We start from the raw sequence: 20886 nt of genomic DNA, 5'->3' as shown, positions 1-20886 counted from the left end.
TTTTTTTTTGATTGTTAAAGGCTGTAGTGGTTCATTTGTCTACTGACATCTTCCCCCACCCCAACCCGACACTATATTCTTTTCATGTGTGGTCACTGAAGTTTTTGTTCCACAGCATGTGTTCGACTAGTGTTTGACAGATTTCTTTGAACCCCGGGAGCTAAGCAAACACACACATACACACACCTCTTGGTCTTTGCAGATTGGCCTTGTGCTGTGGTCCTTCTTCAGCACTTACCCAGACTTCCACTGAGTCTAGGGACCAACCTGAAGTGAAAGCTTGAGGTCTTCTCAGTTCTTTTCTAAGCGTGTATGTGGCTTTGTAAATTCCTCTTTATTATTAAAGTGCTTTTGAATGTCCTCATTTCTCAAAGGAACTCTCCTGATCTTTTCCTCCCAGGCCTTAGGTGTTCTTTCATACCTCAACTATAATCTTTTGCCTTAGCAGTCTGCAGATGTGGCTTTGTAAATTTCTGTCTGTATGTGGCTTTGTAAATTCCTCTTTATTATAAAGTGCTTTTGAATATCCTAATTTCTCAAAGGAACTCTCCTGATCTTTTCCTCCCAGGCCTTAGGTGTTCTTTCATACCTCAACTATAATCTTTTGCCTTAGCAGTCTGCAGATTGTTTGTTGGCCTTGTTTTCAAACAATGTATTCTGCATTTCCAGCATGACCGAGTTCTGAGTTAGGTGAAACAGAAATGATTGCCTTTCTTCAGTCCTTCAAATAGCCCCGAGGCAGGTTAGAATAAATGTACACAGTAATTTGCAAATAAAGTGTCCTGTGTTCCTTTCAAAAGCAAGGACCAGTGCCTCACCCTGGCAACATGGGCATCCTTAAGGTCATTGCTGAGCCAGGGAGAGGCTAGGGTAAAGGCCAGTAGAAATGCCACAGAGTTTTCCTATAGTTTTGTTTCTGTCTCATTTTTTTAGGTGGCAAGATATACATGAGATAAAACTTAACCATTTGTAAGCATACAGTTCAGTGGCATTATGTACATTCATATTGTTCAATCATCACCACTGTTCTTTTCCAGAACTTTTTCATCATCCCAAACTGAAACTCTATAGCCATTATATGATAATTCCCCTTCCCACCTCCCCCAGCCCTTATTAAGCACCCTATACTTTCAAAGTTGCTTTTTTTTTTTTTTTTTGATTCAGCATTTGGTGTTGCTATATAAAACTTTTTGACTATTTTCCAGAGTTCTGACAAAACTGGTTTGGGTAGTTTCTGCTTGTGTTTCAGTTTCTGTGAGCTTGGAGCTATCTACTATGCCATTTTGCTGACATCACTCTCAACACTACAGTTTTGTCCTGAGTAATTTGGAAGAGTAGACTAGCCATTTACTGATAGGAAAGACTGTGGGAGGATCTAATTTTGAAGAATATCAAAGGCTCAGTTGGGGATAAATTAAATTCAAGACACCTATTAGACATCAAGTGGAGAAGTCAAGTAGGTAGGTAGAAAAGAAACGAGCTCCCAAGGGCTGATCCCTAGGTGGTCCAGCACATAGCAGTCAGGAAGATGAAGGAGAACCAAAAAAGAGACTGAGAAGGACTGGCCAGAAGGATGGAAAGTAAAGCTGGAAATTGAGTCTTGGAAACATAAGGTGTTCATCTTGGGGACAGATAAAGCTGCTAAATCAAAAAAGGTGAGGACTCTGGGAGTGAGCCATGTGAAGTCATAAGTGACCTTGGATAATGCAGTTTTGGTAGAGTTGGGGACAAAAGTAGAAGAGGTTGTGAAGAGGGAATTGCAGACTGAGAATACAGATAATTCAATGAGTTGCTGTAAAGAGCAGTGATACGGAGCAATTGCTGGAAAGGCAAATGGGGTCAAGAGGTCTGCTGTTTTTTAATTTAAGGAAATGGGATTTCTGATGAGGTTGATCCAATGGAGAGAAGAAAGTGTTTGTAATGCAGAAGACAGTCAAATCGCTGGTATACTCTTAGAATAGTGGTAGGAGCTGGGATTTGTGGAGGTTCTGGGTTCATCCATTATAACAGAAGAGAAGATATGCAGGGGCAGAAGTGGGTAGGCAGGTAGCTACATCTGTCTCCATTTTCTAATGACTCCCAGTTCCTATCTATAATTGTTATCTCTTCCCTGGGCCAAAGCCTACTGCCTTGAGACATCCCTGACTGGATTTCCTACAAATACTTTACGTTGTCCCAAATGAACTATCTTCTGATTCATGCTCCCTGCTGTGTTACTACCTGTCCATGGCACCCAATCCATGCTGAGAAGAAGAAAGGCCAGCTTTTGGGCTGGGGTGTAGGCCTCAATAAAAAGGCAGCCCCAGAGCTGGGGCTGGAAGAAGGGTGGATTTCCTCCATGGGCAAGGGAGTAAAGCGAAGTAAAACGAAGTAGGCAGAGCACTCTAAGATGGGGTGTCTGGTGACCAGATGGCAGTGTACTCAGAGCAGTCACTTGGAGGCGGTTACAGGATTTAAAGAGCTATTTATTTTGAGTTTTTCTTCCTTAGCGTTAGATTGTTGTCCTGCTGAAGAAGAACCCTGACAAGTCCTTTCGCACTGTGTCTGGCACAGGCTGTTCCCTCACACACAACGCACTGACCTCTGATTATTGACCAGTCTCCTCTTTGCATCCCCAAGGTCACCTGGCATGCTTCCCCTGACTCTTTTTCTTTGCCTCCTCATCTCTATCTCCTTTATGACTGTTCTACATCTCCTTTATGGCTCCTAATTCTTGTTCCATGGAAGTTTTGCTCTGAGAGTTGGATCGTCTTCGTGGCAATAGGAAAAAGTACCTGGTGTGTAGGAGGCACCGTCGGGTCTGTTGACTGGCCGTGTAGAAAACTCCCAGACTGGCCCCGAGGCCCTGCCCACAGGTGCGCAGATGCTTGTTAACTAAAATGCACAAGCAAATCCAGAAATAACATCCCTATTGCAGGTTGTTTTGGGATGAGGATGTTATTGTTGTGAAATGTTTGTGTATCAGTCACTTTGGACACAGAGGACAGTGCCCATCTCCGTTGTCATTTGTTCTGTCACTTCAAAGTACAGGAAAACCATGGGTGGTGATTTTAGAATCTTACTCAGAACCCTCAGGGAATGAGTCATTTTGTACTGACGACTTTTCCGGATTGCCACAGTTAAAATAAATGAAGCAACAGGACATTGTTGTTGTTGTTAATTTTAACCATTTTATTTATTTATTTTTTATTTTTTTTAAAGATTTTTTTTTTAAATTTATTTATTTGACAGAGAAAGATCACAAGTAGGCAGAGAGGCAGGCAGAGAGAGAGAGGGGGAAACAGGCTCCCCGCTGAGCGGAGAGCCCAATGCCTGACTCGATCCCAGGACCCTGAGATCACGACCTGAGCCGAAGGCAGCGGCTTAACCCACTGAGCCACCCAGGTGCCCAATTTTAACCATTTTAGATGGTAAACTTAAGAAATGCATTATCATACTTTTCTGAACATGATTCTACACATTCTTTGTTTCTTCAGAATCGTTATCATGAACATCGTTATAATTTTCCATCTCAGCTACAAGAATACAGAGCCTCGCTAAAGGAATAAGAGGAGGAGTAACTCGGGCTCGGTCTCTCCCTGGAACAGACCCATACTAGCGTCCAGAATCTGAGGTGGAGGTCTCTGATCTGCCCCAGAAACCTGAGGGCTGAGTGAGGGGAAGAAGCAGAGCTTGACCCCAATGATAGGGCCGGTGACTCTGCCTTAGTGTGCAGTTGAGCCTCCTTGAGGAACTTGTTAAAATGTAGTTCCTAGTTCAGTAGATTTGGATTCAGTTCTAGCCTGGAATCTGAAGTCTGCATTTTAAACAAGATTTCAGGCAATGTCAATGCTGCTGACCACAGACCACACTTTTAATATCAAGTCTTTATTTGACCCCCTAGAGCTTTTCTTGTGACCTTTAGTGGGTTTTATTGGGAAGCTTATCTAGCGGCTCTTTCTTTGGGGCATCTTAGAAGCACCACGTGGCCTGTGGTGCTAATAATTCCTCCATGTGCACAGTGCTCTAAGGTTTATAGAGGGGTCTCATGTTCCCTGTTTCTCTTCACATTCTCACAATAGTCCTGAGAGGTAAGTCAGCACCATTTCACCAGCTGGGAAACCAACTTGACATTGTACAGCTGAGTAATTGGCAGAACCAGGGCTCATGGCTTCATGTTTAGTGCTTTTTTCACTACTTCTTGCTGTCTCCACCATGTGTATGCTGTATCCCACACTGTGGGAATGCTGTGGGGAAAACAGTGCATGCACATGTCCCCGTGTGCCAGTATTAAAAGGCTTATCAACAGCTGTAGCACATGGGACCCATGCAGTCTCAGGTAGGACACCCAGACCGAGAGTCACATTTCCTCTCCCCTGAAATCTCCATCTTTGCATGATGACCTTGATTCTTGTGTTCAAAATGCTGGAATCCCAGCGACCATCTTAGCACGTGCAGAAATGCTGTCAGTGCCCCACTCTTTGCCCCTTTGAGCCTTTCCATTTCAGGACAGACTGGCCAGCTCCCTCTGCCAGCAATGGGCCTCTCTGCCTGAGGGCTTTCTCTGGCCATGCAGGCACTGAAGCACTGGGAAATTCATGCTGCTCAGTCAGCCAAGGATTGGTAGGAGTGGATGTAAAAATAAGCCAACTCTCTCTCCTCTTAATTCAGGGCAACTCTGGGACACTTTCTCCCCACTAAGCCCCAGTAACTATATATAAGCAAGTTATAGTGGTAACTTGCTCAATAATGTTGCCTTTATCAGCTGCCTTCCTCTCCTTGCCTGGCTACTCTAATCCTTCAGTAATGTTTCCTAGGATCGTCTTCTAAGTGACTTACAGACACCCTAATCTCAGGGTCTATTGGGGGAACCCCATTAAGACACTTCTTTTGGGATGCCTGGGTGGCTCAGTCTGTTAAGCATCTGCCTTCAGCTCAGGTCATGATCCCAGGGTCCTGGGATGGTGCCCCACGTTGGGCTCCCTGCTCGGGCCTGCCTGCTTCTCCCTCTCCCTCTACCACTCCCCCTGCTTGTTCTCTCTCTCTCTTTCTCTCAAATAAATAATATATATATTTTAAAAAGATACTTCTTTCAACCACTCTTTCTACTGATCCACTTAGATCTGGACCCACATGCCTGATTTTCCCATAGTGGTAATGGAGAAAGTATTCCAGTTCCTTAATAAGGTCACATATCCTCTACCAGGGACCTAAACTACTTCCCTCCTGTTTCTTAAGGTTTTCTCTCCTGCAATTATCCCTTTTCTCTGCGGCATCATCCCTTCATGTTTTTCTCTCCTAGATCATTCCAACCTGCAAACATGCCTCAGTATGTCCCTTGAGGCCACATGCTTCTGATTTCTGGAAATATGGAGTAACAGAAACCAAGATTTTTCTCTTTTGCTCGAAACAACAACAATCAAAATATATGAAACAATGGTTTTCAAGACACCGAACATCAAGCCTCAAAGGACAGTGATTCTTGAGAGATAGGAAACAAACGCACAAGAGAGTTTCCAGGCCCCAGCACTTGGGAGGAGAACCCAGGCAGAGCCTGACGGACTCCCTGAGTTGAGGAATACTGAACTAAGAGCCCAGAGAGACTAAGGTAGATCAAATGTGCAGGACAACGTACTGGAAAAGGGAGAGCATCACAGAGAGAGCCCTCCTCAGATCTGCAGAGGACTCGAGCATTCACCAGAGTACTGATGTTTATATGCATGTGAAGAAACTATTCAGGAGTAGGGACAGAACAACCTGGACAGATTAGAGGAAACACTAGGGGACACTCACACAGGGCCGGGAGTAATATTGACCAACCAATCTGCAAAACTTTGTATTTCCCAAGGCTTCAGGTAGAGCACTCGGAAAAGTCTCACCTCAGTAGGGAGGAGTAGCAGGCCCTAGACTAAATGCTGCTCTAATCTTACACCTCACACATCTTAAAAGAAATACCCTAAAGGGTCAAATTATTTCCAATGTCTATAACCACATCTCGGGACAAAATTCATGAAATATTTATAGAAATACAAAACTATCCAGCACTCCACAAGGTAATGTTCACTATTACTAGCATCAATAAAAATGATCAGAAATGCAAAGAAGCAGGAAAATACAACCTACAATAAGAAAAACCAAGCAATCAAACAGACCCGGGACCACCACAGATGTAGAAATAAGCAGACAAAGACATTAAAAAGTTCTAACAGCATATATGTGTTCAAATGTTAAATGGAGATGCAGAAGACATAAAAAAATCCAAATCAAACTTCTAGCGATGAAAAATTTCAATATCTGTATATGTATCGTATACATACGTATGTAGAGTAAAAGGGGTTAACAGCAGATTAGACATTTCAGAAGTGTACTTGATGACAGTAATAGAAATAATACAAATGAAACAGAAGAAACATTTTATTTTATTTAAAGATTTTATTTATTTATTTGACAGATCACAAGTAGGCAGAAAGGCAGGCAGAGAGAGGGAGGGAGAAAGCAGGTTCCTTGCTGAGCAGAGATCCAGATGTGGGGCTCGATCCCAGGACCCTGGGATCATGACGTGAGCTGAAGGCAGAGGCTTTAACCCACTGAGCCACCCAAGGCACCCCAAGAAGAAACATTTTAAAAATGAGCAGAGCATCTGTTAACTGTGAGACGACTTCAGGTGGTCTAACATGAATAATTTGGTATCCTGGGGAAATAAAAGGCGGAGGAGCCAAAAAAAAAAAAAAAAATTCTGAAAATAATGGCCAGCATTTTCCAAAATTTGATAAAAGCTATAAACTCACATATGCAAGAAGCTCAAAGAACTCCCAAGAACAGGAAGCATGGCAGTGTACACCAAGACACCTCACAGGCAGTTGCTCAAAACCGGTGAAAAGAGAGAAAAGGGAAAACCCTAAAAGAACCAGAGGTGAAAAGACACAATACAAAGGAGCAAAAATAAAGATCGTAATAGTTTCTTTTGCAAGAAACACTTTCTAGGCAAGAGAAAGGAGCAGCATCTTTAATATACTGAAAATAACTATCAACCTAGAATTTGGAACCCACTGAAAATAAGTTTTAAAAATGAAGGTGATGGTTTTGACAACACACTGTGGTTATATAGGATGTTGTCATAAAGGGAATCTGGGTGAGTGTACATGGGAACAAGAAGTGATAGATCAAATAGCAAGATGATAGATTTAAACCTAACCAGATAATCACACTAAATGTAAAAGGCATAGATCATTATATTAAATATAAAATCAAGACCCATCTATATGTTATCTCCAAGAAACACACCTCAAAATTAAAGTAAAAAATAGATTAAAAGTAAATGGATTGAAAAATATATGCCCAGAAAGAAAGAATACCAAAAAATTTGGATTGTTTATATTAATAGATAAAGTAGATTTCGGAGCAAAGAATATTGTCAGAGGTAAAGGACACCAGTTCCTAATGAGAAAGAGGTTAATTCATCAAGAGGACATAATCCTAAAATCATATGCACCTAATAACAGAATTTCTAACTGTATTGGAGAAAACTGATAGAATTGCAAGGAGAAATAGACAAATTCACATTTATGCCCAGGGTCTTCAACATTCCTTTCCTGTTAATAGAACAAACAGGAAGTAAGTAAAGGGGAATAAAAAGAAGAAAAGAAGTAAAGAAAAAACTTTCACACTAAGAAAGCCAAAAAACCCAATCCCAAACAAACAAATAAAACATTATACTAATGAAAGAAACCAGTCACAAAAGATGTATAATTTCATTCATATGAAATGTCCACAATAGGCAAATCCATAATGAAAGTAGATTGGTGGGGCGCCTGGGCGGCTCAGTGAGTTGGGCCTCTGCCTTTAGCTCAGGTCATGATCTCAGGGTCCTGGGATCGAGCCCTGCATCAGGCTCTCTGCTCAGAAGGGAGCCTGCTTCCCCCTCTCTCTCTGCCTGCCTCTCTGCCTACTTGTGATCTCTGTGTGTCAAATAAATAAAATCTTAAAAAAAAAAGAAAAGTAGATTGGTGGTTGTCTAGGGCTTGGGAATAGGAGTGGGAAGGAGTGACTACTCATGGATATGGGGGTATTTCTCTCTTTATCTCTCTCTCCCTCTCTCTTTCCCTGTCTTTCGGTGTGGTGCAAATGTTGTAAAATTGACTGTGGAGGTGACTGCCTAACTGTAAATATATATTAGATTGTGAAAATAATTTAGTTTTGCACTTGACATATGAATTTTGTGGTTTGCGAATTATAGCTCAATTCAGCTGCTACTAAAAAGTAGTTCTAAATTTTGTAAATATCTCCTGGGTTAAGTATCAAACAAACACCTGCTGGCTTCTCATTGCCCTTATCATAACACTCCAGTCCCATTCCTGGTGTGACTGATCCTTGCCCGCCTCTCCAACCTCATCTTCCTCCGTTCTCTTCATTCACCATGTTTTAGCCACAGTGTCCTTCTCTCTGCCCCTGGACATGGCAAGCTGATTCCTGTCTCAGGACCTTTACACTTACTGGCTTTTCCCCCAACTCTTAGAAGGCTAAAGAGCTAGCCTAGAAGGCTTTTCTCCCAACTCTTCAAACAAACCTGCTTCCTTTTCATCAGTTGTGTTTCATCTCAAGTATCACCTCAGAGAGGTCTTCCCAGATTATCCTGGAAAAAGCCTACTTCTTATTTCACATTACTCTATTTTACCTATTTCGCTGAACTTGGTACCTGAAACCACCTTTTGTTTATTGACGTATGTGTTTCTTGTACTAGAATGTAGTGTGAGCTCATTGAGGAAAAGATTTCTTGTCTTACTACCTGCTGTATCCAGTGTTCATGGAGTAATGGCTGGGACACAGTTGTTGACAGGATAAGAGCTATCTGGGCCAGAGAGAATTGCCAGAAGTCTGCGCTGGTGGTAAAAATAGTGGCACTAGGAAGCAAGGCATGAAAGTTCGCAAAAGTGGATGAAGGTTGTGCCTAAATGACACCAACATTGCCTCTAGGAGTGGTGTGGCTGGAAGGAGACAGATCGATGGCTTTCTGGAGGTTAGCAGGCTAAAGTGTCTGGAAGGAGGCTAGTACTGTAGGAATAGATATTTCTATACTCTTCAATAATTTTTTGGTTTAGAAACACATGCAGAAGAGTGTACAAAGCATATACACACAGTTTAAAGAATAACTATAAAATCAAATATTCATGTAACTACTCTCCAGTAGCCGCACAAGTCTGTGTGACCTTTCTTGTTCACATTCCTCCTCTCTTCTCAAAAGAAAACCACTCTTCTGATTTTTGTTACAGTCATATTTTGTTATAGTCCTGGAGGTGGCTTTCCACAGTCTTTCAGGCCTCCTGAAGTATTTCTTATAAGTATCTGGTAGAGGTCCATGGGAAGGAGCCTCGAAATATGTTAAAATCCTCCTTGAGTCTGGGGCTTGATGCTAGCTATGTCATGCTAGCTAACACTTGGCCATGAGCAGTTATGAAACTTATAGCTGTTGTCTGCTTATCTGCCTGTATAGGGGCCGTATAATGTCTCGCTCTGTCTCAGGTGAGCTGGTCCCTGGTTTCATCTCTCCTTGGAGGTGCCTGTCCCTCCGGACAAGTCCGAGTACTTTGTTGTCCTCTGACCTCAGATCTGTGATGAGTTCAAGAAAAGTTCTGATTTGTAGTTTATCGTGTGTGTGTGTGAGAGAGAGAGAGAGTGAGAGAGAGAGAGCGAGCGCAAGAGGGGATGAGAGCCAGTCTCCAGCTCACTACATCTTGGACAGTAGTGAAACCTCCCTCCTGTATTCTTAGTAAACAGGCTTCATTTCTTTCACCGAGTCCTTCGCCCTCCCCGCTGCCCTCTGATCTGGCTCTTTGCTGGCTGCATTCCAGCTCCATTTCCATTCCCAAAGTAAAAGACCCTATCTGGTGCTGCAAGACCCCCCTGCCAGGGCAAGGATGGGAAGGAACTGGAGGGAAAAGGCAGAGACTTGTCAGTGGGCAGGGTTTAGGGGCAGCCCTTGATATTCCTGTGTCAGTCTTGTTTGGCCTGCCGCAGCTTTAAATAATACTAATAACAAATAACAAATTTTTTGGTTTAGAAACACATGCAGAAGAGTGTACAAAACATATACACACAGTTTAAAGAATAACTATAAAATCAAATATTCATGTAACTATATATATATAATATATATTTATACTTTGTTATAAAGTATAAATAATAAAATAATAAAATATTAATAACAAAGAAATAGTAATTTCCCATCCTGCCAACGGGAGCCCGGGGAGGGACCCTGCAGTTTCCCACTTTATTTTCCCTATTGCTGGATAAGAGGCCAAGTTGAGGAGGAAGGAGGAGGAAGCGAGGAGGAAGAAAGGTGGATAGTTTGGGGTTGAAGTTTTCACAGCGTTTGAGGAGAGATAAGTCGAACCAGGCAGAGGATAGACATGAGCAGAAGAGTGCATCCTGAGAGCCTTGCACCGTCTTTAGATTCATTTTCTCTTTGCAGGAATCGAGGAAACAAGTGACTTATTTTATTTTATTATATTTTATTTTCTTAAAAGACTTTAATTCTTTATTTGACAGAGAGAGACAGTGAGAGAGGGAACAGAAACAGGAAGGGAGAGGGAGAAGCAGGCTTCCCACTGAGCTTGGAGCCCAACATGGGGCTGGATCCCAGGACCCTGGGATCATGGACTGAGCCAAAGGCAGATGCTTAATGACTGAGCCACTCAGGTGCCCAAGAATGACTTATTTTAGATTATTTATTATTACTTAATAATATAATTATTTAGGTTATTCTAAAGGCTTTATCTGTTTAGGAGCGCCGTTTTTGTTTTTGTTTCTTTAACAGAGAAAGTGAGCTCGAGAGGCGGGGAAGGGGAATGGGGCAGAGGGAGAGAGGGAAAGAGACTCTTAAGCACCCTCCACGCCTAGCAGAAAGCCTGATGTAGCTCTCTTTATCTCTTGACCCTGAGATCAGTACCTGAGTGGAAATCAAGAGTCCGTGGCTTAGTAAAACAGCTTCGTTAACCAAGCCACCCAGGTGCTTTGGGAGCGGATTTTTTTTTTTTTTTAAAGATTTTATTTATTTATTTGACAGAGAGAAATCACAAGTAGATGGAGAGGCAGGCAGAGAGAGAGAGGGAAGCAGGCTCCCTGCTGAGCAGAGAGCCCGATGTGGGGCTCGATCCCAGGACCCCGGGACCACGACCCGAGCCGAAGGCAGCGGCCCAACCCACCGAGCCACCCAGGTGCCCCTGGGAGCGGATTTTTAAAAATGCAATGCCAGGACACCTGGGTGGCTCAGTTGGTTAAGTGGCTGCCTTAGGCTCAGGTCATGATCCCAGCGTCCTGGGATCGAGTCCCGCATCAGGCTCTTTGCTCAGCCGGGAGCCTACTTCTCCCTCTGCCTCTGTTGCCCCTCTGCCTGCCTGTGCGCTCGCTCACTCGCGCTCTCTGACAAATAAATAAATAAATAAATAAATAAATAAATAAATAAAATCTTTAAAATGCAATGCCCCCAGAGGCTGAGCCGTAAGTATCTCTAGGCTTGTAAGGCTCACACTGCAAGCTTAGCATGTAGCACCAGGCTGTGTCGAGGACTTTACTGGTGAGGAAACTGAGGGTCAGAGATGACGGGCGCCATGCTGCCAGGCACCCAACTAGAAGATGTCAAAGCCTGAACCAAACTCCAGCCAGGTCTGGCCTTCTAGCCTGAGGTCTTTCCATCTTGATGATCAAACATTTCTCCCCAATCAGCTACTGACTGTGCTCACACTGCTGCCCTGCATTTACAGGGGTAGGCCTTGCCTTGGGGCCAGGCTGGGCCTGCACCCTACCCAGCTCCTGCCATGTCGACCTCTAGAGACATCCCTGGCCTCCCTGTCAGTGAGAAGGAGAGAAACTTCTTCGAGTCCCGACACTCCCCAGACAGCCAGGCCCCAGGGCTTGCAGCCAAGTGGAACCCCTCCGAGTGCCCCTCGCCGGGGCTCTGGGTGTGCTCCCCGTCACAGCCCAGGAATGTGGGCATCCAAGCAGCAGCAGCAGACACGCTGGCTGTCAGCCGAGCCAGGGGCCCTGGTAACTGACAGGAGCTGAAAGAACCATTGCAGAGGACGGCCTGGTCGTGGGGCACACTTCAGAGTCGCCTGGGTGGGAGTGTAAGGCAGCCAGAGCTGGCAGCCTCAGGAAAGCCACTACCTGGCAGGCCTCAGTTTCCCCATCTGTAGAATAGGGATGAGATTTCTTGGTCTGCCTGCCTCACCAGGCACCTGTGAGAAAATAAATGTTCTACCTGATTGCATTGCCTCCAGCTCAACTCAGAGAACCTTGGAGGAAACTGAGGCCCCAGCAGCGCAGATCATACCTTGAACTGGTTGCAGAGCTGGGACCAGACTCCAGGCCCCCTGTCTCCTCAACCAGGGCTCTTCCACTCCAGTTTCGGTCCTTTCCCTTTTGAATGCACCCAGGAAGAGAAGATGGCTTCCTGCATGGGGGCCCAAGAGGAGGTGGCCTTAATCCTGGGATACCGGCTGGGGCCCGGGGGTTCAGCTGCAGGCTTAGCATTGCCGCCCACTTGCTATGGGAATCTCCTCGTGGAACCTCCCTTTCTTTTTTATTATTTCTTTATTTATCAGACTTGCACAGGCTTATGAATCACGGGGATCTTGGTAAGAGTCAGATTCTGATTCGGCAGCTCTGGGGCAGGGCCCGAGAGTCTGCATTTCGAATGCGCTTCCATCATCTGTTGATGCCGTCAGCCCTAGACCACATTTTAAGCGCAAGAGCCTGGAGGAGACCTAAGGGTTTCCCGGTTTAGTCTTCTGAAAGCTAATGTCCCCCTTTCCCTCTTCCCAGCACTCCCAGTCCTCGAGCTCTTCAAGGGTTCCTGTAGCTCCTCCTTGGGAGTAAGTCCTTCCTTCTGGGCCATTCTCCCCTCAGTCTGCTCCTGCTTCACCTTCAGGATCAAGAAGTCTCAAGTTTCTTCTCCCTCCTGCTGGGATGGCCTCACAAAGACCCTCTTCCAGCCTTTTGTAGGAGACAGAGCCCCGTCTGCACTGGGGAAGCCCGGAGCTTGTTAGACCGCTTTCCAGCTCCCTGTGAAGGCTGGGATGCATCAGAGGGAAGGCTCCTCGGAGCGTCCCTCCCAGAGCCCTGGCCCCTGCCGCCGCCCTTTCCTGCCCCTATTCCACACCCACCGGTCCCCGACAGCAGCCGCCGCTGGAGTGAGATTTATGTGAAGGCCGTGGAGGGGTTTGTAAAGAAAAGAGGGTGTGTGTTCACAAGGAAGGAAGAAACCCAACACTTATTAAGGTCCTATTGTGTGGCGGGCACATTCACAAACATCACTTCCGCCGACCCCTTGGCCCTTGGAAGGTCCATTTGCCTGGAAGGTCATTGAGAGGATGAAATAGAACGAAGCATGTGAACGTCTTGAGCGACGGGTCAGCAGCCAGAAGAAGGCACAGAGGCCAGCGTGGCTTTCGAGCACGGGAGGAGGAGGCAGCAGTGGGCGGCGGAGGGTGTCCGGCGCGGATGGGGTCTGCAGCCCTCACATGCAGTGGGACTTCCGTCTGGGAGCCATGGGAGCTGGTAGAGGATTAGACAAGTTTAGGGTTGGCTCTCCAGACATACAGCGTGGCCCCTGAGTGAAGATGGGCAGGAAGGGGGCCCAGCCAGAAGTGTGGAGGCTGGCGGGGGTCTGGTGAGCCCCCAGTGAGGTCCCTTCCACTTCTGGGATCTTGAGCCGGACCAGCTGTATGGCGGTCCTGTCCTGGTCTTCCTCATCCCTACAGCACATTCATAGCCATGAGCGGGGTGTCCCTGTCAAAATCCCCAGGAGGGGGCAGCACAGGCCTCGGTCTCCCCTTTTGGAGACAAGGTCTAGGAGCACTAAGGGTATCCTCAGGCCTACCCTGGGATGAGTCATGAGGCTGGGGTTGGAACCTAGGCTCCCAGAGGCTGTGCTGCTGCCAGGGCTCTCTGGTGGGCCTGGGAGGGAGAGAGGCCGGAAGCCTGGGGCCCAGCCTGGGTCAGCCAGCGTCCATCACCAGGAACATCCCCCGGCTGGCCCGGCTCAAAATAGCTCTCCAGACGCAAGGAAATATTTTATCCTAGTCTGTTTTCCCATCATAAATAAATAAATAAATAGATAGATAAATAAATAAATAAATAGAATTAAATAGACATTCCCAAATCTCAATGGGGCCAGACTCCAAAGAGGGGGAAAGGGAACAAGAACGTGCCCGGCTGCGTACTGAGAAGTCCAGCGTCTGTCCTTTTAGTTCTTTTCTTGAGGGTCAAAACTTTGCTTTATGACATGAGTGTGGAGACTCCCACGGCTTTCCCAGTGACTGGCTTTTCTCTTGGTATCAGGCTGTCCTTTCCCAGGGTCACTCATCTCAGACTTGGTGATCTATGAAAGAGCTAAGAAATCTATGACACAACTCTGTTCTCGAGGGGCTTACAAGCTGCAGGGTGGCAGGGCTGGGCTTCCTCTCTCCCTGAAGCGCTCGTGGAAAGTGGGGGAGAGGGCACTAATACTTAGGGAGAGCCAACTCTGTGCCTGGTTATACCAGACACTTCCACCTAACATCATTCCTTTCGACCCTCCCAGTAAGCCTTTGTATATTGTTACTACCCATTTTACAGATGAAGAAACTGAGGCTCAGAATGGGTGTGATCTGTTCAAGGTTTCACAACCAGTGTATGGGAGACCCAGGACTGGATTTTATATTACTTGGCTCTAAGACTGTGTTTTGCGTTATACTGGTTCTCACCCATGGGGGCTGGTGGGTGGAAAGAATGAGACCTGGACTGACTTGTGTGCAGAGTTCCCCTTCCCCACAGGCTGCGGGTAGCCCAAGGTCCTGCGATAGCCCAAGGTCCTGCAATACCAAGACCCAGTTCGGGGTCAGAGGGAGGCTGGTGTTGTGGGTTGAATTGTGTCCCCGCGAAAGACATGTTGAAGGCCCAAGTCCTCCACCTGTGATTGTGACCTTATTTGGAAATAAGGTCTTGACAGCTGTAATGAAGTTAAGATGAGGCTGTTAGGGTGGCGCTAATCCAAGATGGCTGATGCTCTCCTAAGATGAGGGAGGACAGCAGTGTGAGGACAAAGGCAGAGGTGGGGTCCATGTTGTCATGAACCAAGGAATTCCTGGAGCACCAGAGTCTGGAAGAGGCAAGGAAGGATAGCCTCCCCTGGAGGCTTCGGAGAGAACATGCCCACCAACACCTAGATTTGTACTTCCAGCCTCCAGAACCGTGAGAGAACACATTTCTGTTGTTCTAAGCCATCCACGTGTAGTCCTCTGTTATGGCGCCCCTGGGAAACTCAAACAGCTGAGGTGGTTCTCCTGGCCTCCTCAGGTCACAAATAGGCTGGGACCTGGGACAGAACAGAACCCGATTCTCAGCTTCATGTGGGGGAAAAACTTTCTCCCAGTCAGAGCGAGTCCTCAGAGGAGGTGTCTGCTCCTGGGGAATGAGCGCCCCATCACTGGGCATATAGATGAGGGAGCAGGTGGCCATTAGGTGGAGATATGAAGTGTGTCTTACTGAGTTTGGGAATTCATAAATGTATCTATAGATTGAAAAATAGATTGGCCTACTGGATAATAAATTTATTATGTGTTTTGTTCTATTTATTCTATTTTGACTATGTTCCCTAGTCTGGGACTTGTATTTTCCTATTCTATGTGAAGCTTTGTAATGAACAGAGGGTCTTCATTTTAACATTGTCAAAGTTACCCATCTTTTCTCTTTATGCTCTGTGCTTTTGTTGTCTGCTTTAACAAACAATTTTTTTTATAAAACACTTTTTTATAAAAACCCTTTTTAAAAAAAATTTTTTTTATTTATTTATTTGACAGACAGAGATCACAAGTAGGCAGAAAGAGAGGAAGAAGCAGGCTCCCCACTGAGCAGAGAGCCTGATGCGGGGCTCAATCCCAGGACCCTGGCATCATGATCTGAGCCAAAGGCAGAGGCTTTAACCCACTGAGCCACCCAGGTGCCCCTAAAAACTCTTCTATAAAGCCTGGGTGGCTCAGTTGTTTGAGTGTTTACCTTCGGCTATGGTCACAATCCTAGGTCCTGGGATTGAGCCCTGGGTTAGACTGCTTGCTCAGCGGGGAGCCTGCTTCTTCCTCTCCTGCCTGCTGCTCTGCCTGCTTATACTCTCTCTCTGTCAAATAAACAAATAAAATTGTTTTTTTTAAAACGCTTTTATTTCAAGGTTATAAGAGAGGCTCCTATATTTTTCCAAAAATTTAAAATACTTCCTTTCACATACCTCTTTAATTCATCTGGAATTGATTTGTGTGTAGGGCATGAAGTAGGGTGCTAGTTTCGTTTTTAAAATATAGATAAGCATCTGTTCAACATCAATCTATATTGCTTGTCGCCTCTCTCTTCTGTCTCTGTAACAACATCTCACAATATTCGTTGCTAGAATTTTGTACTAAGTCTTAATATCAGGTAGGACAAAACTCCCCCATCTTGTCTTGTTCTTCTGTAATGTCTTTGCTCTATTTTTGGTATCTTTTAAAGGTCATTAAAAATTTCTTAGCACTGTCCATTTATATAAAATTTCTCTTAACATAATACTAAGATGAATGATCTACTTTAAAATTTGCAGACCAGAGAAAGTGAAAGTTTGACAGTTTGGTATATATTTTTATAAAATGTTTTCAGTGCAGATAGGAACACACACAATATATACATTAAATATATATTTATGTGTACATTATGATAAAATTATTCTTCACATACTATTCTGCCATTTGGTTTTTCAACTAAGAAATATGTCAACTATGTTTTCATATTGGAAAAATAGAACTGCCCCATTTAAAAAAAATACCTATGGCGGTGCCTGGACGGCTCAGTTGGTTAGGAATCTGCCTTGGGCTCAGGTCATGATCCTGGGGTCCTGGGATGGAGCCCCACATCAGGCTCCTTCCTAACCGGGAGCTGCTTCTCCCTCTCCCTCTACCTGCCGCTCCACCTGCTTGTGCTCTCTCTGTCTCTGTGTCAAATAAAAATAAATAAAATAAAAATTTAAAAAGTATTTACAGAGTGTCCTATTTTAGAAAATACAGGGTTTCTGATATAGTCAACCAATTCCTTATTGAAGTATGTTGGTATCTCCAAAAAAATCATTTTTCAAAATCGTCATTCTACTTCAATAAACAAATTACTCTCCAAGAAGACTATAGTGGTTTATACTCCCACAAGCACCACATCCCACTGTGGGTCCCAGTCACCAACACTGTTTTTAAGGAAATAATTCACAGATACCATTAAAGTAGAACAAAGAACACACTGGGCGCTGTGTATCCACCACTCATATTTACCACATATTTTTTTTATAAAGCTTTATTTATCTTAGAGAGTGTGTGCGTGTGAGCTGGGGGAGGAGCAGAGGGAGAGGGACAAGCAGACTGAGCACAGAGCCTGATGCAGGGTTTGATCCCACGACCCTGAGATCATGACCTGAGCAGAAACCAAGAGTCAGATGCTTAACCGACTGAGCCACTCAGGTACCCCATTGCCACATATTTATTACATTAGCTTTTTCTTGCATTTTCTTTCCTTTTTTTTTTTTTTAAGATTTTTATTTATTTGACAGAGAGAGACACAGTGAGAGAGAGAACACAAGTTGGGGAGTGGGAGAGGGAGAAGCAGGCTCTCCACTGAGCAGAGAGCCCGAGGTAGGGCTCAATCCCAGGACCCCAGGATCATGACCTGAGCTGAAGGCAGACACTTAACGGCTGAGCCACCCAGGTGCACCTCTTGCATTTTCTTGGGAAAAAAAAATTTTTGTTAAGGAAATTCCACACATACACAAAAGAAGAGTGAATGGTATAATGAACCACCTCACCCAGCTTCAACAATAATCAATTCATTGCTAACTGTGCTCCATTTAGACACCCAACTCCAAATTATTTTGAAGATGTCATGTAGTTTCACCTGCTAATACTTCAGCAAGTCGCTCCAAAAAGTAAAGACTTTCACACCTTAAAAATTAATGATCTTCTCTGGGTGCCTGGGTGGCTCAGTGGGCTAAAGACTCTGCCTTTGGCTCAGGTCATGATCTCAGGGTCCTGGGATGGAGCCCCGCATCGGGCTCTCTGCTCCGTGGGGAGCCTGCTTCCCTCCACCCCTCTCTCTCTACCTGCCTCTCTGCCTACTTGTGATCTCTGTTTGTCAAATAAATAAATAAAATCTTTAAAAAATTTTTAAAAATTAATGATTTTCTCATATAATCAAACATTCAATGTATCAAATTTTCCTAGTTATCTTTTTACATATACGTATATGTGTGTATATACGTTATGTGTGTGTGTGTGTAAAGTGCTTGAATAAGGATCCAAACTAAGATTCAGATGTTGCTCATTGATTCTGATTGCGTTTCAAAAAAATTTTTTTTAAATTCGGAAACAGTCACAAACACAGAAAAGTTGCAAGAATGTTACAAAGAACTTTTGTTCCTGTGAGCCTTTTGAGAGTGAGTTGTGGACCTGGTTTCCCATCAGCCCCCCTAATCTGTATGCAGTTTTCTACAATCAAGGACTGTCTTCTCTCTAACTACAGTACAACCATCAGTCAAAGCCAGAGGCTTACCATGGAATCATCGCTCTCATCTATTCTTCAGACCCCATCCAAGCTGCCAATGGCCCCAATAAGGTTTTTTATAGTCAAGGATCCAGTTCAGACACATGCGCTGTATTTGGTTTCTTCCAGTCTGGAGAAGTTCTTTTCCTTGACTTTTAAGACCTTGACATTTCGAGGGCGCTGGGTGGCTCAGTCCGTTAAGCATCCGACTCTTGATTTCTGCTCAGCTCCTGATCTCAGGATCTTGAGATCAAGCCCCAGGTCGGGCTCCATGCTAGGCATGGAGCCTGCTTAAGATCCTCTCTCTCTCCCTCTCCCTCTGCCCCTCCCCAACTCCCTCCCTTCTCTAAAAAAAAAAAAAAGGGGGCGCCTGGGTGGCTCAGTGGGTTAAGCCGCTGCCTTCGGCTCAGGTCGTGATCTCAGGGTCCTGGGATCGAGTCCCGCATCGGGCTCTCTGCTCAGCAGGGAGCCTGCTTCCCTCTCTCTCTCTCTCTGCCTGCCTCTCTGCCTCCTTGTGATCTCTGCCTGTCAAATAAATAAATAAAATCTTTAAAAAAAAAAAAAAGTAGACCTCAACATTCTGGAAGTTGTTTTGTAGATCTTCCTCAGTGTGAGTTTGATGTTTTCTCATGATTATTTATCTTTCACACAATAATCAGGGACATGACCCTGCGTTTTCCACACTGCATCTTCAGGTGGCATGAGATTTTGATCTGTCCCATTACTGACAGCAGTTAAGATGATGTCCACTAGTCTTCTCCACAGTGAGGTTACTCTTTTCTCCTTTGTGATTTTATAAAGATACTTTGAAACTATGTAATTATCTCATTCCTCATCAAACTATTCACTCGTTTATATCAGGGTGGACTTATGGTTTTTTGTTTTATTCAATGGGTTATAATCTGTTACTATTATTATTTATTTTGATGCTCAAATTGTCCCCAGTTTGGCTGGTGGGAGTCCCTCCAAGGAGCCTCTGTATCCTTTTGAAAAATGCCCATCATTTTTTGAATACTTCCTTGCTTTCTGGCATAACAAGATGTTCTAGGTGTATCTTGTTCTTTTCCTGTCCCTATCCTGTAGTGAGACATTCTCTAAGGAAATGCAAAATGGTGCTATTCTATTTTTCTCTTTGTTTATTAGCTAGAACCCTTTTTAATTACAAAAACCAAAAACTTCCTTTTCATCAATTACACTGGTTCATTTCCTTGAGATACAGTCAGGATAAATGTTGGAGTTCTTCCTTTTACACTCATTTTCATCAACTATGAATTAGTTTTCTAACATCTTCCAAAGGTGATTAATAAGGTTTTTTTTTTTTAAGAATTGTTATGAACTTACGAATTTTTATGCATTTTGATCTATTTATCATTATTAGTATTGATGTTCGTATGATCCCATCTTTGATTAGTGGTAGCCGTCTTGGACTTTTACTCCTCCAGATAAAACTAATCATGAGGAAACAGGAGACAAACGCAAGGCAAATTTTCTTCCATTGAAATTCTGGGAATTTTGTTTGGGATTGCATTTAATCTATAGGTCAATTTGGGGAGAATTGACAGCTTCGAGATAATGAGCCTTCCTGTTCATGAATGTGGGATGCAACTCCGTTTAGATCCCTTCAATAATAAAATTTTATTATCATCCTTTGTTAGATTTATTTCAAGATAGTGTATATTTTTATAGCTAGTACAAATTGTATTTTTGAAGTGCATTTCTAACTGAAAAAAAAACGGAAAAATGTTAACTTATTTTTATGTATTGATTTTACATCAGACATTTGCTAAACTCTCTTATGCAGTCCTAATCATTTGACCATCATTTGCTTTTTTGTTTGGAAACTCCTACTGAATCATAACACAAATCACAACCTAGTTCTGTTTCTTCCTTTTCAGTCCTTGTAATTTATTTCTTTTTTATCTTATTGTGTTTTTGGAAGCTTCTAGTTCAATGTAGAATAGAAATGGCAAGAGTAGGCAACCTTATCTTAGTCCTGTTTTTAAAGGGAAAGTTTTGAATGCTACAGAATTTGTAATGTGTTTTGGTTTTGGTAGATGTCAGGTTTAATAAGTTTATATTACTGATTTGCCAAGTACTATTTAGATGGATATTGGATGGATGATCTATATAATTATTGAAATAATTTGAATTTTTATCCTTTAATCTGTTAAGAAAAGGCTATTTATTAATAGATTTTTCTAATGTTGAAGCCTGGGGTCAGAGAACATGGTTTGTATGAAACTGGTTCTTTGGAATTTGCTGGTGTTTGCTTTATAGACTAGTCTATTATCAGGATGCAGAGGTAGTCCTCCATGCTTTAATATCAGA

This window comes from Mustela nivalis (assembly GCF_964662115.1).
Source record: "Mustela nivalis genome assembly, chromosome: 9".
Lineage (NCBI taxonomy): Eukaryota > Metazoa > Chordata > Mammalia > Carnivora > Mustelidae > Mustela > Mustela nivalis.
Note: the sequence above shows the minus strand (reverse complement) of the source record.